Genomic DNA, 16,492 nt, shown 5'->3' with positions numbered 1-16,492 from the left:
TTTCTCCTCATTCTCAGGGCATGCGTGTGTGTTTTAGATGTGCACCTGGGCTGAGAGGTGTGTATCTCTTAGAGATGCAGGGCCTGATTCAGAATTAGCAATCTGTTCGATCATCAAACGACTGCTTATATGCAACGGCCATAACAGTGGTGTAACTAAGGCTCAGCAGCCCAAGCCACTGCGGGGGGGGGGAGCCAGCAATATGTGGGTGCAGTGTCACCGCACAGTACCTGTGAATGCAGGAGCTGGAGGCAGGAGGAGAATGCCGGGGGCTGAGTGTTGGCTGCTCAGCAAGGTATGCGAAGTGCATCCTTGCCGAGATGAGGTGTGGTGCCTGGCTGCTGCAGCCTGCACCCGTCTGTGACTCTGACAGCAGCGTGGCCAGCTTCATATATAACGATCTCCCTCTCCTCCTGTCCCTGCCACACTTCGCTTGATTCATACAGACTGTGGCAGACTTTACAATCAAACTAAATCCTCACAGTAAAGCAAATTACAGTGAGGCTTTAGATTGATTATAAAGGCTGCCACAGTCAGAGAGTGAGCTGAAAGAAATGACTACAGGAACTTCGCTGTGTCCAGAGTCCGGACACCTGCTCCTGAAGCCTGCCTGCCAGGTCTGAACATCTCTGTAATGTCTGTTTAGTGGGGGAACAGGCAGATAAGGGATAACTGTGATGGGAGGGACAGGAGGCATAATTGTTATGGGTCATAGGAGCGATTATAGAGATGGGGGACAGGAAGTATTATGTATAAAAACAAATATAATTAATGTATGATAGGGGGGGGGAGGGCGCAAAAAAAAATTCTGCAGGGGGGCGCAATATTTCTAGCTACGCCACTGGGCCATAATTGGCAAATTAATATCCATAGGTGTTTAAGTAGCAGACACAGTGTGATTGACAAGAAACATGGCATTTTCTGGGTGTGTTTGTAAAAGCTCAGGCGTACCCAGGCTTTTTTTGGGAGGGTCTCTGACATCAGTGATTACCACTTCCAGCCTGGTTCTTGAGCATATTTGTGGAAGCCCCAGGGGGAGATTCTGTAACATTCGCGCCGATGTGATCAATTTACCGTTTGTTTCCCGCAGTTATTTCGCGGCGGTTAACCCGAGGGACACCGCTGCGATAAAGGTTAGAGAATCTCCCCCCTAGTCTGGTGCAGATGGAAAAAAAAAACTGATCAATGATTTACTTTTTTTGTGAATGGATCTGCGAATGGATGGAGGGTAAGGGTTTTGGGGTGGGTGGGAAGGTAAGTAAACTTGTCCAATGAGCGTATTCCCCTGTTCGGCATGCCAGCATCGGTATATATCCGGATGTATTCCTTATACTGTATTGCAGACTTCATGGCTGAATGACAGGGATTGCTCTCAATGCAAACCATAAATGATATTGCTAATTGTGTAGATGTGTGTGTCTACTACGTACAGCAAATAGATGGCTTATAAAGGCATCTCCTGAAGCACTTTATGTACAATATTGTATTGATCTTTTCTTAGCATACCGTACATTGAAACCACCCCGAGCAAACAAAGCGTTCCTACTGCTTTACTGAACATTCATTAAACCAACTCCTCCAGTAACCCAAGTCCTGCAAATTTATATCACACAGCTTTAAATGTTTCCACCTCCACATTGCCTGGTGAACTCTTCCGCTGTGTTACAGTATTTACAACACGCTTTTTAAATGTTCAGTTTTTGACTGCTGTCATCCTTGTAATATCTAATATGCCATACATCAATGTGCAGTATTCAATGCACATTAACAAAATGTGCAGCGAATCCTGTTTAGGATTCACTGCACATTCGCAGGGTTCCGGAGGGCTGGAGCATTCGCTGTCAGCCCTCCATGTCACCCTATTCAACTTGTCAGGGGCAGCCTGGCGGCGAATCCGCAGGGAGCTGGGAGACAGCGGCAGGCAGGGAGATGGAAGTCTCCCTGCCTGCGCCTGACACTGAGGAGGGCTGCCAGGACACTGGCAGAGCCCCCCCAGAGCTGGCAGGGGGCTGGGATCATCAGCCGCTGCACTCTGGTCCCGATCGTGCATATGTAATGATCAGGACCAGAGTGCAGTGAATAAATGAATATTAATGAGCTGCTCTTGGTTCCCGGCCCCCTGCTGGCCAAAGTGTATAAAAAAAATGGTTAAATTTTTTTTTTATAAAATTAAATATATATTAATGTGCTTTAAGCACATGATTACAAATAGCATACCCCTTCATAGAGAAAAATCTGATTTTTTGACACCAAACTTCCCCCGCAAAACCCTTTATTTCAAAAGATCACTTTCCTGTTCACCTAAAAAAGATGCCGAATGGAAAACAGCGAATCATGGCAAAAATCTGGGAGAAAGCAATTCGCCATCCTAGCATTGAACTTGTACTAATAATAATAATAATAATAATAATACAATATTTGTACGTACATAGATGCTAATACAGAGGTGAATGATGTTTGCTGCAGTTCTAACACCGTGTGCAATTCTCGTTTGATTAGCAACAGTTATAAAGAGAAACCACGGCCAACAGCACAGAAGATCTCTGATAGGCTGAGCTGACCTTTAAGGGTTATTATGGAAACTTGCTATAGAGGTTAAAAAATATTATGCGGAATGATTTTTCTAGACATCACAGTTATACCACCCATGTACCTTGCATTTCTCATACAGGATTTTACACATAATGGAGGTCATTCTAGTTGATTCACTCCCCCCCCCCCCCCCCCTTCCCAGCAATCGTGCTGGGGAGCAATATTTGTTTCTGCGCATGCGCAAAACCATTTATGTGCATGTGCAGGCTCAGTTGGCGAACGGATGCGGCGACTTACATAGTCAGTGGCCCGTTCCTCGCAATAAGCATGTACAGTATGAACAACAATGATAATTAAAGTATGGGAGGGTGTACTAGAAACTGCAGGAGTGTTTATAAAGTGAGAGATTATAATGAAATAAACTATGATCAATCTAGTAAGTGTAATGGCTCGGCAGCCCATATAGAGGCATCCCAGAGGGAGGGAACACCTCCCAATGGGACTGCCTTGGGCACTGGCAGGTCAGACTTCCAATAAGAAGTCCCTGCCAGTCACAGTAAAGCCAGTGCAGTCTAACAGGCTGCATCTGGCTTCACTACAGTGGTGGATTTTACCTGGGGGAGCTGCAGCCCTGCAGCCGATAGTTAAAAACCACCACTGGTTCCTATATAGTTTTGGGGCAAACATGTAATGCAGGAATGGCTTTATTGAAAGTGGAATGTGATTATCATTTTGTTTCTGAGAGTAGTAGTAGTAATAGTGTGATATCCTTTATATAAGCATGTTAGTACTGGTCCCGATCAGGATGTATATATCTATGCATATGGTGGCTGGAGAGGGGAGCTTTTGTGAACAGTATTTGTGCGGACTGGGTATTGCCAGCCACAGCATGTGTCCCCTGCAATTACACAGAGACTGGCTGAGTGGCTGTGGCAGAGATTCTCTGGGTACACGGCATTAAGCACCCCCAGACTTAGACTGAATGGCTGTACAGCCCCCTGGTTCAATAAAGCTATCCGGAGCGTGGCAGGAGGGGAGGCCGGTAAAAGTCCACGAGCTGGAGGGCAGTTTACGGGGCACCCGGATAAAGAGGACGGTTAGCGGTGTCGCAGATTGATTGGAGTGGACGGGGAGAGAGACGGGGAGCAGAGAGGCACGGTCGGTAGGGAGGAGGAACCAGACTTACCCGGAATCCCGAAGCCCGGGCGGGTATAGCAGAGATTCACCGCGTCCCGACCGGCAACAGCAGTGACGGAGCCAGCCTGAGTCAGACGGAGACAGCGAGGAAGTGCAAGGTGCGTCATAGCGAAGGCGGAGCTGGAGGCGGCGCCGCCATAGCGCTCAGCCAGTAACGTGGTGAGTGTTTCACACACCCCCGGCCAGCCCGACTGTTCTTATAGTGCATACGCGATGCCATACACCCGCCTCCATATCAGTGACATCAGCTATAACACGGCTAAACCGGGCTTCATGGAAGTCAGGGGACGCCTGTAGAAATAATCCCAACACTAATTGTCATTGCTTCAGGAGTATACCGTGGAAATCCTCCCTACCATCCCCAATCAGCCTATAGTGTGCCTAGTGAAACAGGGGCTCCCTACACCTGCTGCTAACTTAACTGCAGACCATATCCCACGGCTAAACCCGGCTTTCTCGAAGTCAGGGGACGCCTTATAGCAACTCTGCAGCCCCAGCTGTCACGGAAGAAGATAACTGTAACCAGTAGCCAGAGGCAAAACCCGGCAGTAGCATTGCCAGGGGACTCCTCTGTGAACATAGCGGAATAGTGGAAAAGGAAGCTAGCGAAAGACTAGATAGTTAAAACCTACTGCCATAGCAGAGAGAGAGACAGTGATAGACAATTTCCAGCTAATACTAAGGAAAGGAAATTACTTACCTGCAGGGATTTCCGGAATCTCAACTAGGACTTGTGTTCATCAAGGACAGTGGCCACGGGGAGGGATACTGTATAGAGAGATAAAGCGCTTTTGGTTATATAGAGTAAGTGTTGAGTTATTGCGCAATAACATAAGAGTAATCCAATAAGTATACTATTGTGCCTAGTACACTGTTGATAAATTATAGTCATAGTAACAATTGAATAGGTCAGGAATTATTACATATTTAATGGTTCTAGGAAAATATTAGTATAGAATAAGAGTAAAGAATAAGAAAACAGGCACATATTGTTATCAAAACGGATGTTAATATTGTGTAACTGATATTGCGTTTATAGGAAAAGAAGCCAGAGATCGGAGAATTCAACTTATATTCCAGTACAATAAAAGTGTTATTCTGGTGTTACTATTGTTATCCTAAATAAATGTTTAATGTTGATTACGATTCGGTTGTAATAAAACTGTTCGGATATATTATGTGTTACGACCTTTCTACAGCGACTTATAGAGAAATAGTACTGATCGAAGTATAGAAAGGTCACAATAGTGTATAGTTCAACTGTTATTTTCTATTTTTGCTATGACTACTAATATCGATGGAATGGTGTATAGATAAATTAGGAAAGGATCAACCGAACAGCAGTCCCATTTACTGGGAGGGAGGGGGGATGCCCCAGGTGACAAAAATCCTAGCTTCAGTCATGCCAAAAGAACTGAGACATATCATACCAGTAGTCTTGAGAAAGTTCTGATTGAGAACACAATTAAACGTATATTACAACTATTACCCTACAAGCACATTTGTACATCATTATTAGCAGTATCCATGGGACTAATTAGCCTCTCCAACCACAAGGAACCTTTATATAGATGTGAATGTTTACACAGAGCTGAATCAGTGCGTACTGACGGATACGCTTGAGTTGGTTTTATTAACACCAGCAACTAAGAAGCGCCTAATTCTTTGTATATCATTTGTTCTTGCCAATCACGTATATTATGTTGGCTATTAAAAACGGGGGTTTCATAAAATGCTGAGTTTACTGACATTATAACATATCAGTGGCTTCTGCAAACATAAAGTATCAGTCAGATGCAACCTGCCATAAATAGGAAATGTTACTGGATATAGTATAACTAAATTTACAGTTGACATTGACAAAGTTAATAACTTTAGCAGCTAAATCAATGTATTGTGTGTTATCATATAAACCTGAAAAAGTAACATCTCAACTTGAAACTACTCAATGAAAATAGTTGGGTGATGCCACTGGAGATAATATGGAGATAATATGTGGCATAAAATGTCAACTGAGAAATATTTTATTCAGATCTCGTCTCCCAGTGTCAAGAAAAACTGGAACTTGCCTTTTAAATATAGTATTAAACGTGTCTTATCAACTATAGGGGCCTCCACACGGGGAGATGATGTAGCGCTCTGAGTGATGCTAGATGGCTCAGAACACTTCAGCAAGATCGTTCAGCACAAAGGCGATGTTTCAGCGTTGTGTGTTGAGTGCTCTGGCAAGACCACTGTTCTCCGGTGAGAACATTGGCCCTAACACCGGCGATTATAGATTTATCCTGCAAGCTGGATATTAATCGCCGGGCAATAGTACCACATGGAGCCGTGCATCGCTATGGCCCATACACACGGAGCGATGTAGGGCCATTTTCTAAGCGATCTAGTGAGATTGCTTAGAAAATGCCCTCAAATTGCAGGCTCCATAAGAATCTCAGTAACAAAGCAAAACAATGTATTAGACATCACATGCAACTGCTGTAACCCAAAAATGGCTGACCTGTGCCTGAGTTCACAGCTAGCTTTTGCAACCAGGGGCTACCGGTGATGCGTATAATACAGTAGTGGCGCAAATGCAAATTTTGCATTTGCATCATGGGGTGGGGACCCAACATACAGGGAGGACTTACCATTTGCTGGGAAGCCCCCACCTACCCACCCCTTGCCTCCACCCAAGGTTTTTAATTTTGCGAAGATTCACAAATCTACAACCCAAGCTGAATTAGGCCCAAAGGGTCTAATTTCAGTTATTTTTACAATAATGTATATTAATCTAAAGAATATAATTTACAAAAAAAAATATATATACTTTTTGTAATTAAAAACTTATTTTTTGTAACTTATTTAAATTATTTTGTGTGCAAAAAACATACACAAAGGGGATGTCTATCACGGTCCTTTAGTATTATCTCCCTGTGACATTTTCTCTTCATTTACAGATACCGCAGTAGGGTGAGCGCACCCTGGTATGTGATGGCATTATCACAGTTGGAGCTGATAAGAGGGAGTGGGCCCCCCTGTCCCTCCTGTTTTAAGTGCATCAGCCCCCATCCCCACCCAAAAGCTTAATCTGGCACTGGGTGAATAATACATTGCATTTTTAGGTGCTTTACTGTATTAAAGGCATGTTCGGTTCCACCAACAATTATACTTTTTGTGCACAAGCCCGGATATAGCAGAGATCGGTTCTCATCTTATACACCTTATACATTGGTTGGTAAACATGTTCAGATCCCCAATGGCACTTTTATTTATTTATTATTTATTTACAGTATAACAGACTTTGCAACGTTCTCCGGATTCCATCGAGCATGCTTATAAAAACTGCTTCATCTGATTTTACACTGCTTCCATTTTTGCATTACATACAGTTACTTTGCTATTTTAATTATAAAAAAAAACTACATACTGTATAATACTCACTTTATTCCCCAACAACAAATATTCAATTTGCCACGGTCTAGTACACCTTTTTATTGTCTGCATCTCTTTTATTAGTTTCCAGCTGACCCAGCCAAAATGTAATCAAGATTTAAGATCTCTGAATACAAAACTACTAGTTCAGAACATAATTACAGCTCAGGAAAGACTTCTATCTACAGTATGTAGCATTAGACTGCCACAAGGGAAACCTGTTACCCGTGAAAGGTTTCATTTCAACATCCTATTGACACGGTTGAACTATAATTTGGAAAAGTGCCCCCGAAAATATCCGGTCAGCATAATTGCCTATAAAGGCTGTAGAGGCTTGTAGTTCCGATGCTTAGCAACTTCTAAAACATTGAGATTATTAAATGGAAATATCCTACTAATGTAGTCACTGTAATTACACAGAGATTGTTTCCTTAGCTACTATTACTTATTTACAAGCTTTATTTAACTATTGCTACTTATAGTTTATCATTAAAACTATGCAGATTATATATAGTTCTTTATCACAGAACAATGGGACGTTTCTATTAGTGTATATTATTACTCGCCATTTAATGACTAGCATGTAATATCCCATCAAGCAAACAATAACAGGTTTCAACTTGTTTTATTCCATGTCTAATGATAATTCCCTTTAGCTTATCTGTAGTACTTTTCACATAATTCCATGATGTAAAAAGCCGCAAGATCTGTAAATGTCATAGTAAAAATGCATTAACTTCTGAACTTATCCTTTAATTCAGAGCTTTATTAATTTTTCCAAGAGGTTACCAGTTCTCTGTTGCTAAGATGGAGTGAAATGTCGTTTATTGAAAGAGAGACACGTGCTGGATCCATATTGAACATAATTTGCACTAAAGAATTCCAGGTAATTTAGCATGTAGCCAGTGGAGTAGTAATAGCTAGCCCATGGTGGCTTGGAGGCAGCTGGGTGGCTTGTAGGCACTGGGTGTCTGCAAGGGGGCTATTGCTACCACTGCCTGGACTACAGTCAAATTGTGTCTCTGGTTCTGTCTCTCCTGCCCCCATTGAAAATGTCCCTTAGAAAATGAGAGACAGTTAATATTAATGCTAATGGAGGTGGCAGCCATTTTGAGACTGACATTTTCACTAATAGCAGATGCAGCAGAACGGATCGGGAGCCAGGGAAAGAGGTGGCTGGAGGGAGAGGTTGAAGAGGTGGCTGGAGGGAGAGGGGGGACACCTGACAATGAGCAGGTACCGGTTGAGGGGGTGCCTGAAAATTTTACCGATGATGGGGCCAAATTAAATATAGTTATGCAACTGAATTAGGGATGGCCATCGACTATCGATGTTCCCAAAACATTGATGGTTGGAACCTAGTGCTCGATGTTTTGGGCATCGATGGGTGAGGGTCAAAAAGTTTTAAGCCATCGATGGACAGCATCCAATGGTTCAGCATCCTTCCGGAATTAAAGGCCAGGGACACTTGTCAACTAGTCTGGGTCATTCTGAGGTCACCCTGCCCGTCAGTGTGGCATTGCCTGAAATTACTGGGCAAGATGGTGGCTACTTTCGAGACTCTTTAGTTTGCCAGATTACATTCACCGCCGTTTCAATGGAACATTTTGGCATGTTGGTCAGGGGATCCCAAGACCATGAAAACAGAAAAGGTTATCTTGACACCAGAAACACGGACTGCCTTATTTTGGTGGACGGATGTGGAGTCTCTCCAATTGGGTCGTTCTCTTCGGTCATGGGATTGGCTGGTGGTCACCACCGACGCCAGTCTCAGGTGCTGGGGAGCAGTGTCCCTGGACTTGAGATTGCAGGGCCTATGTTCCAGGGAAGAATTGTCCTTGCCGATCAATGTACTGGAACTGCGGGCAGTCTGGAAGACGCTGTTGCAGGTGGAAGAGATTCTTAGGGGATCTTCTATTCTGATCCAATCAGACAATGCCATGGCTGTGGCGTATCTGAAACACCAAGTCGGCACTAGCAGCAAGATGGCAATGAAGGAAGTGTCTCGGATTTTCAAGTGGGCAGAGGCCAATGTTCCGGCCTTATCTGCTGTTTTCATTTCGGGAATTCGTAATGTGGAAGCAGATTTCCTAAGCAGAGAGGAGCTTCTGGAAGGAGAATGGGCATTATATCCACAAGTGTTTCAGGAGATTGTAGCTATTTGGGGACTTCCAGAAGTGGACTTGATAGCGTCCTGGCACAATTGACAGTTTGGCATATGTCTCCCCGCCATTTCCCATGCTTGCCCGGGTTCTGAAGAGGGCGAGGGCGCAAGGAGTATGCGTCATCCTGATAGCGCCAGATTGGCCAAGGAGATCTTGGTATTCCAACATTCTGAGGTTATCGACAGATTTGTGGCGTCTTCCTCTTCGGCCAGACCTGCTCAGACAGGGACCCTTCTTACATCAGGACCTAGCTCCGCTAAATTTGACGGCCTGGCTCTTGAAACCTCTATCTTAAAGAAGAAAGGGTTCTCAGAGGCTGTTATCCATACCATGATTAATGCAAGGAAACCGGTTTCTGCAACAAACTACAGTATTATAGGGTTTGGAAAACATACATTAGATGGTGTGAACAGCAGAAAGTTCACACGTTTAGGTTTAAAGTTTCTAGACTTCTAGAATTTTTAGAGGGTGGATTCTCCTCGGGCTTGAGTCTTCAATCTTTGAAAGTTCAATTATCGGCCTTGTCTATCTTTTTTCAAAAGAAAGTAGCATTGTTACCAGAGGTACAAACCTTTCTCCAAGGAGTTACTCGGCTGAAGCCACCTTATAAACAACCAGTAGCACCTTGGGATTTGTCCTTGGTATTGTCAGTTCTTCAGAAACCTCCACTTGAACCATTGAGGTCGGCTGACATGAAATTTGTTACTTTTTTGTTGGCAACCGCCTCTGCAAGGCATGTTTCTGCGTTTGGGGCCCTATCATGATATTTCATGATGATATGGCTGTGCTGCGAACAGTTCCTAAGTTTTACCTAAGGTTGTTTTTTCCTTTCATTTAAACAAAGAAATTGTTCTTCCGGTGTTCAGTCCTCCTGAGGAGGTCAGAAATAGGGACAGGCTAAAGAATTTGGATGCAGTTCGCGCTTTGAGCATTTATGTGGACAGAGTGAAAGAGCTCCGTAAAATGGATTTACTATTGGTCTTGTATGATGTACATAAAAGGGACTGGCCAGCTTCAAAGCAGACCATTGCTCTTTGGTTAAGGTCGGTAATTGCTTTTACCAAAGTTGGCAGACCAGTGCCCTCCAGAATTAATGCTCATACCACCAGGTCAGTTGCAGCTTCATGGGCTGTACGCCACAGGGCTACGGGGCTATGGCAGAGCAAGTATGCAGGGCTGCCACTTGGTCCTCTGTTCACACATTCGGACGAGCAGTGATGAGAACTGCAGACCTGAGCGTACCCTCCCAAAGGACCTTAAACGTCCCATGGTTGAGCTGTGTCACAAGTATGGATGAAAGAGGAAAAGGTTTTTTTTTGTAAGAACTTACCGTTTGAATCCCTTTCTCTACTTCCATCCTGGTGACACAGAGATCCCTCTCTTACGCTCAGTAAGTAATGCCGTTTCATGTGTTGTCACGTTATAATGGTTACGTTTACTTGATTGTGCATATTATATGTTCAGGCATTGTAATGATTTAATGTATCATAGTGTGCTCTGGAAGTTGCTCTGAGGAATGCTGGGATGCCGAAGGGAGGAGCCTGCCTCTCAAAGCTTTAGCATAGGTGCCTGGCTCCTTCGGACCCCGCCTACATCACATGGTTGAGCTGTGTCACTAAGATGGAATCAGAGAAAGGGATTCGAATGGTAAGTTCTCACAAAAATCCCCTTATATTGCATTCTGCCATGCATGCATAATAATATACCAGATTAATAACAACAATGCACTGGAAAAAAAAACCACCAAACTCCTATGCAGTATATTACCCCTGTGGACCAGTCCAACCCTGCAAGAGACAGTCACTCGCTGGAGACCTGTATGAAGCCCTCTCTTACATCCTCTTCAACCAGTATAACAGAGAGTATGGTGTGCTATCACTTGCTCAATAAACCTTGCTCTTCCTGGATATATGGACTGGTCTTTGGGTCAATACATTCCACTAGTGTGTCCTTTAAGTCTGCTAAACAACAAACCTTACATATATTTCCAACAACAATAAAAATCTACTAAACTTTTCACATATAGCAGGTGAAACCCTCCTTGTTATTGCTATAATTCTGTAACAAAATCACAATAGTACATATTAGTATCACATGAATCCCAAATCTAATGTAACATATAATATGGTAACCATGGTGAGGGATCTATCATCTTGTAGCTGATTATAGGTATCACTGTCCTATCAGGTCAAGGCTGATAGGACAGTCTCGGAAAACAGACTCCATTACTGAACTATGGGGGTCCTTCTGGTTAGCTCGGTAAGCTGTTAGGATTGCAGTTTACCAAGCACCAGAGACGCCACCAATCTGAGCTGCAGCCCACCTCCGTTGCCGCCGATTCCCCTCTGTAACATGTGAGGGGATATGTAACAAAAGCACATCCCCTTGCATGTCTCCATATGATTTCTCCTGCCTTTGCTAAATGATTTCTCCTGCCTTTGCAAATAAAAGTCAGTGGGACCTGACTTTTATTTGCAGCAACCAGGACAAAGACGGGTGGGCAGCTGACATCCTGTGATGTCAGTGACCAGGGAAGTGTGGGCCCTCCCGCATAGCCATGGGGACCCCCATCTTTTTCATGGGGATGCTCATAAAACAGTGGGCGTTCCCATGAGTGATCCTTGTCCCCGCCGCCATCTGCCCCCGGCCTGCCCCGATGTATGCGAAAGGCTCGGCGACAATGCAAGTCGCCAAAGCCATTCGCAAAGGGGAACTGCACATGCGCATTATAGACCACAAACATCGGGACGGAGACGAACTCGCAGGAATGCGAGTCAATCAGAATGACCCCCTACATGTATTGCAAATGTAACTTAATATATAGTGGGAATCGCAGGAAAGAGTGAAGGAGCCCATAGCGCATTGCCCTGTAGTCAGTTACAAGAGTCATCATTAAGTAAGTGCATATAGAGCTAAATGCTATCCATAAGTAATTCATCTAAAGATTAAACTATATGGAGAGAAAAATAAATACAGCAGTGGTCAAAAATATAACATTTATTATTTTAAGAATATTGGCGTTCATTCAAAACCTTGGGGATATCTGCTTTGTATCTTTAAAATTCAAAGTTCTTTTAAATGTGTATTACTGTCATGGATATTTTTTAAAGATTCTATCAACAACCATAAAGCTTAAGGCTTAGCTATTAATCTGATGTTTAGATAAGAAGTGTTTTTGAAGATGATGCAGTTTGTTCTTGTGATTTATGAATTTATGAATGTTATTGATATTGATGCTGTTTATCACATAGTTTAATTTCTGTATGTTTTTCCCCATATATAATATACCACACAGAATGGCTTAAAGCCAACCACACGAGTCATTTGACATTAATGTTTGATACAATGGCAAATACTTTCTTATGGGGTCTACACATTTAGCGATGTGTATAGATGAGTGTTCTGAGCGATGCTAGAATGCTTCTGAGCTTAGATCACTCAGCACACAACGCTGCACGGCCAGTGTTCTCCATCGAGTCGGCCCCAACCGACTAATAACCAGCATGCAGGTTATTAATCGTCGGTAGATACCGACGCGCGGTGCCACACATCTATATCATTGTGGCCTCTACATACACACAGCAATGTAGGGGCATTTTCTGTGAAATGGCGCCGTCATTGTCATCTGTGCTGCATGCAGTTGGGAAGGGTCAGGTGAGGTCACTGACGTTATTGTTTACCCATACAGAGTGAGCCTTTCTCATTAAAGCGTCTCCTGGCGATTTTATGTCCATGCACCATCCCCTGCCCCTCCGCCAGAGTCCGACAGAATGGGGCATGCAGGCACAAGACGCTCGCACGTCCCATTCCGTCGGAAGTCCTGCAGCCGGCTGCCCATCTCCCCTGCTCTCCGCCGCTCGCTGCCTGTCTCTCTGAAGTGAAGACGGTCAGGGAAGCACCCGGTTCCCGGTCCCCGCTGCCTTGCAGAGTGGGACGTGCAAGCGAGTGAGACGCTCACGCGTCCCCTTCTTCCGGCCAAACCACCAGCGCTATAGATATGTCCCGCTGGCTGGCTGGCTGGCTGAGGCTGGCTCCATCTGTATCATTTGCCTGGATAGAGCTCATATCTTTTCTTGTGTTTATGGCATAACGGAAGGGCTATAAACTCCTATTATAAGGATGGTTGTTTCTTGCTGGTTGACTTTACATTGAATACTTTACAATTGTTCTTACTGCCCAAGCAGCACAGCTTATTCAGCTAAATTTGGGCAAATCTGGAATGAAAACTTTGTTGTTTGCTGAAAATCAAACCCATTGATTTGCTCATCCTTAATAGTCAATTTCGTTTTTGTAAATGTAATCCTCTACTAATCAGTGTTAACATGTATTAATGCTGCAAATTAATTTACATAAAGCAAATTATATATTACAAATGTTCACAGACAATTAATTGTATTGTTGCTGTTTTAAGCCTGTGTATTTGTTACCAGATTTATGGCAGAAGGGCTAAAACTAGATATTTAAAACGTTGGAAAAATGACTTTAATTAAATTACTCCCCAAAGAGAGGTTGGAAGATTATACGTCCTCACAATAAATACACGGTATTATCTTTGCATTTTATTAAAAGTCTTATGAGTTATATTTTACGCTTCATGCTATTTTTATGATATCTGTGGGGATGAGCAGTTAACTGTGTTAAAATAACTAATGGAAAGGGGGTGTAATAGAAATCCATCTTATGCATTGCCTTTGCTTATTATTTTAATGAACTCTCATGCAAAATAATAATAAAGAAACATATTTAATCATTATTTATGGGTGTGGAAAACCTAAGTACTGATTCCCTTTATGGGTTGATGAGAGTGTTGCAATATATTTTTTGGCAATAAATATTACTGTATTTTTATCTCTATTGCAATTAAAAGCATGGCAGGAAACATACAAATTGCTATTTATTATCTTTTTTTTGGGGGGGGGGAAATGTTATGGAGACACATTCTTGGTTGTTTGTTTTACTGCTGCTGCACAGATGTACAGTAAATGCAACTGTTCCATTGTTTACCTACTGGTCCGTCTGACGAGTAGAAGAAAGCCTGTACTGTTGACTTAGCTTTATCATGTTTTAAGTAAGGATAAACAGGAAGGGAAATATACTCTGTAGCTGGATAATCTTAGGTAACATTTTTATTTCATAAATAATATAAAGTGTGATATAAAAAGCTTCCACACAAGTACATAGACACACATAAGTCATGTATTGAGAAAATAGGCCAGTTTTATCCACCCTAATAGACAGGTGGAGACAGTGGGGTAAATTTATTAAGTTCGAATGGGTATGAATGAACCCATTCAATGTGAAACACGGCTGGGACCCGGTGCCTGGCAAATTTACAATCAGCCGAATTCGGTTGATTTGTCGTATTTATATACAGCAAGGTCAGCCAAATTCTGCTGTACGAATGTATACACCATCGATAGAACACAGTTTTCTATGTGATCAGCAAATTTACAATTATTCTTACTGCTGAATTTGGATAAGAATTCAGCAGGAAATACAAATGACAAGTTAACCCTTGTTTTTGCGGCGTGTTTTCCTGAGATACATGCAGGCTTCTTTATTTATTTATCCTATCTTTTACACAGGGCAGCATTGCATGGATCTTAATGATCCGAGCGATGCTGTCGGGTCGTACGTATTTGGTTGCTGGTAATTCGGCAGCCAAATACTAATGACTATGACATCGAAAATAGAAATCCTGAGAATACGGCAGCTTTGTAAATTTTCTGTATTCTCCGTTTATATTTTCAGGCTGTTCATGGCCGAGCCAGTTCGTACAGGTTTGTACGGGGATCGGCCATTTTCAGACAATCTTAGTAAATTTACCCCAGTGTGTCCACGTCAGGGTATAAGGGGAAGGGAAGAAATGTGGCCAAATGTTAAGAATAATCATTTTCAATAAAGTAACCCAACACTTTCTAGAGCATTTATTGTATACTATATAAAACAAATATTGCAAATATTCTGTGTTTTTTCATTGTACCCGCTTTACATTAAGCACTGATACAATCAGGGGTGCATCTAGGGGACCCAGTGCACCTTGCAAAGTGGATTGAAACCCCTGGAATGACTCCCAGACTAGGTCTACAAGCTGATATAGGTCCAGATTGGGTGCTGTTATCATGCAGTGTAGGACTTCCGGTATCAGAGAAGCCTTGACGAGGCCCGGAAGCTTAACATATCTTTTGCAAAATATATGTAACTAAGAACTTTGAATGACCCTCTATTATGTTGGTTTTTCAAATCTTATTACTAATGCCCTTTGGTGTGCTGGGGGTTAAATACCCCTCCCTTGCAGCACCTGGGGGGCATTACTAGTTTGATTGAGCAGCTCTCACCACTGTTTTTAAAGGTAAATTATGTCTCTGTTTGTCAGCTGCAATTAATTTACAGTCTGACTGGGAATCAACATTATCATTTAACCCCTTCCCGCCGCAGCCTGTTTTTGCCTTCCTGACAGAGCCCTTTTTTTCAAATCTGACAGGTATCACTTAAGTGGGGATAACTTTTTTTTGCTTTTACTTATCCCAGTGATTTTGAGATTGTTTTCTCGTGACACATTGTACTTCAAGTTAGTGGTAAATTTGGGTCGATACAGTCTGTGTTTTTTTGTGAAAAATACCAAAATGTCGTAAAAAAATGGAAAATTTAGCAATTTTCAAAATGTTAAATTTTCTGCTTGTGAGACAAATAATCATACCACTCAAAATAGTTAATAACTAACATAGACCATATGTCTACTTTATGTTTCCATCATTATTTCAACATCCTTTTAATTTTTTTGGACACTAGGAGGCTTAAAATATGAATAGCAAATTCTCAAATTTTCAAGAAAATTTCAAACACTGATTTTTTTAGGGACCAGTTCAGTTCTGATGTGACTTTGAGGGACTTGTATGTGAGACACCCCCATAAATGATGCCATTTCAAAAACTGCACCCCTCACAGTATTCAAAACAGCATTTTGGAAGTTTGTTAACCCTTTAGGTGTTTCACAGAAATTAAAATAAAGTGTAGGTGAAATTTCAAAATTTCATTTTTTTTGCAGATTTGCAATTTTAATACATTTTTCTAAGGAACACAGTAGATTTTACTAGAGAAATGTGACTAAAAATTGATTCCCCCAATTCTTTTGTTTTCATAAATATCCTATATGTGGCCCTAGTGTGCACGTTGACCAA

This window comes from Crinia signifera, chromosome 3 (assembly GCF_055691185.1).
Source record: "Crinia signifera chromosome 3, ASM5569118v1, whole genome shotgun sequence".
Lineage (NCBI taxonomy): Eukaryota > Metazoa > Chordata > Amphibia > Anura > Myobatrachidae > Crinia > Crinia signifera.
Note: the sequence above shows the minus strand (reverse complement) of the source record.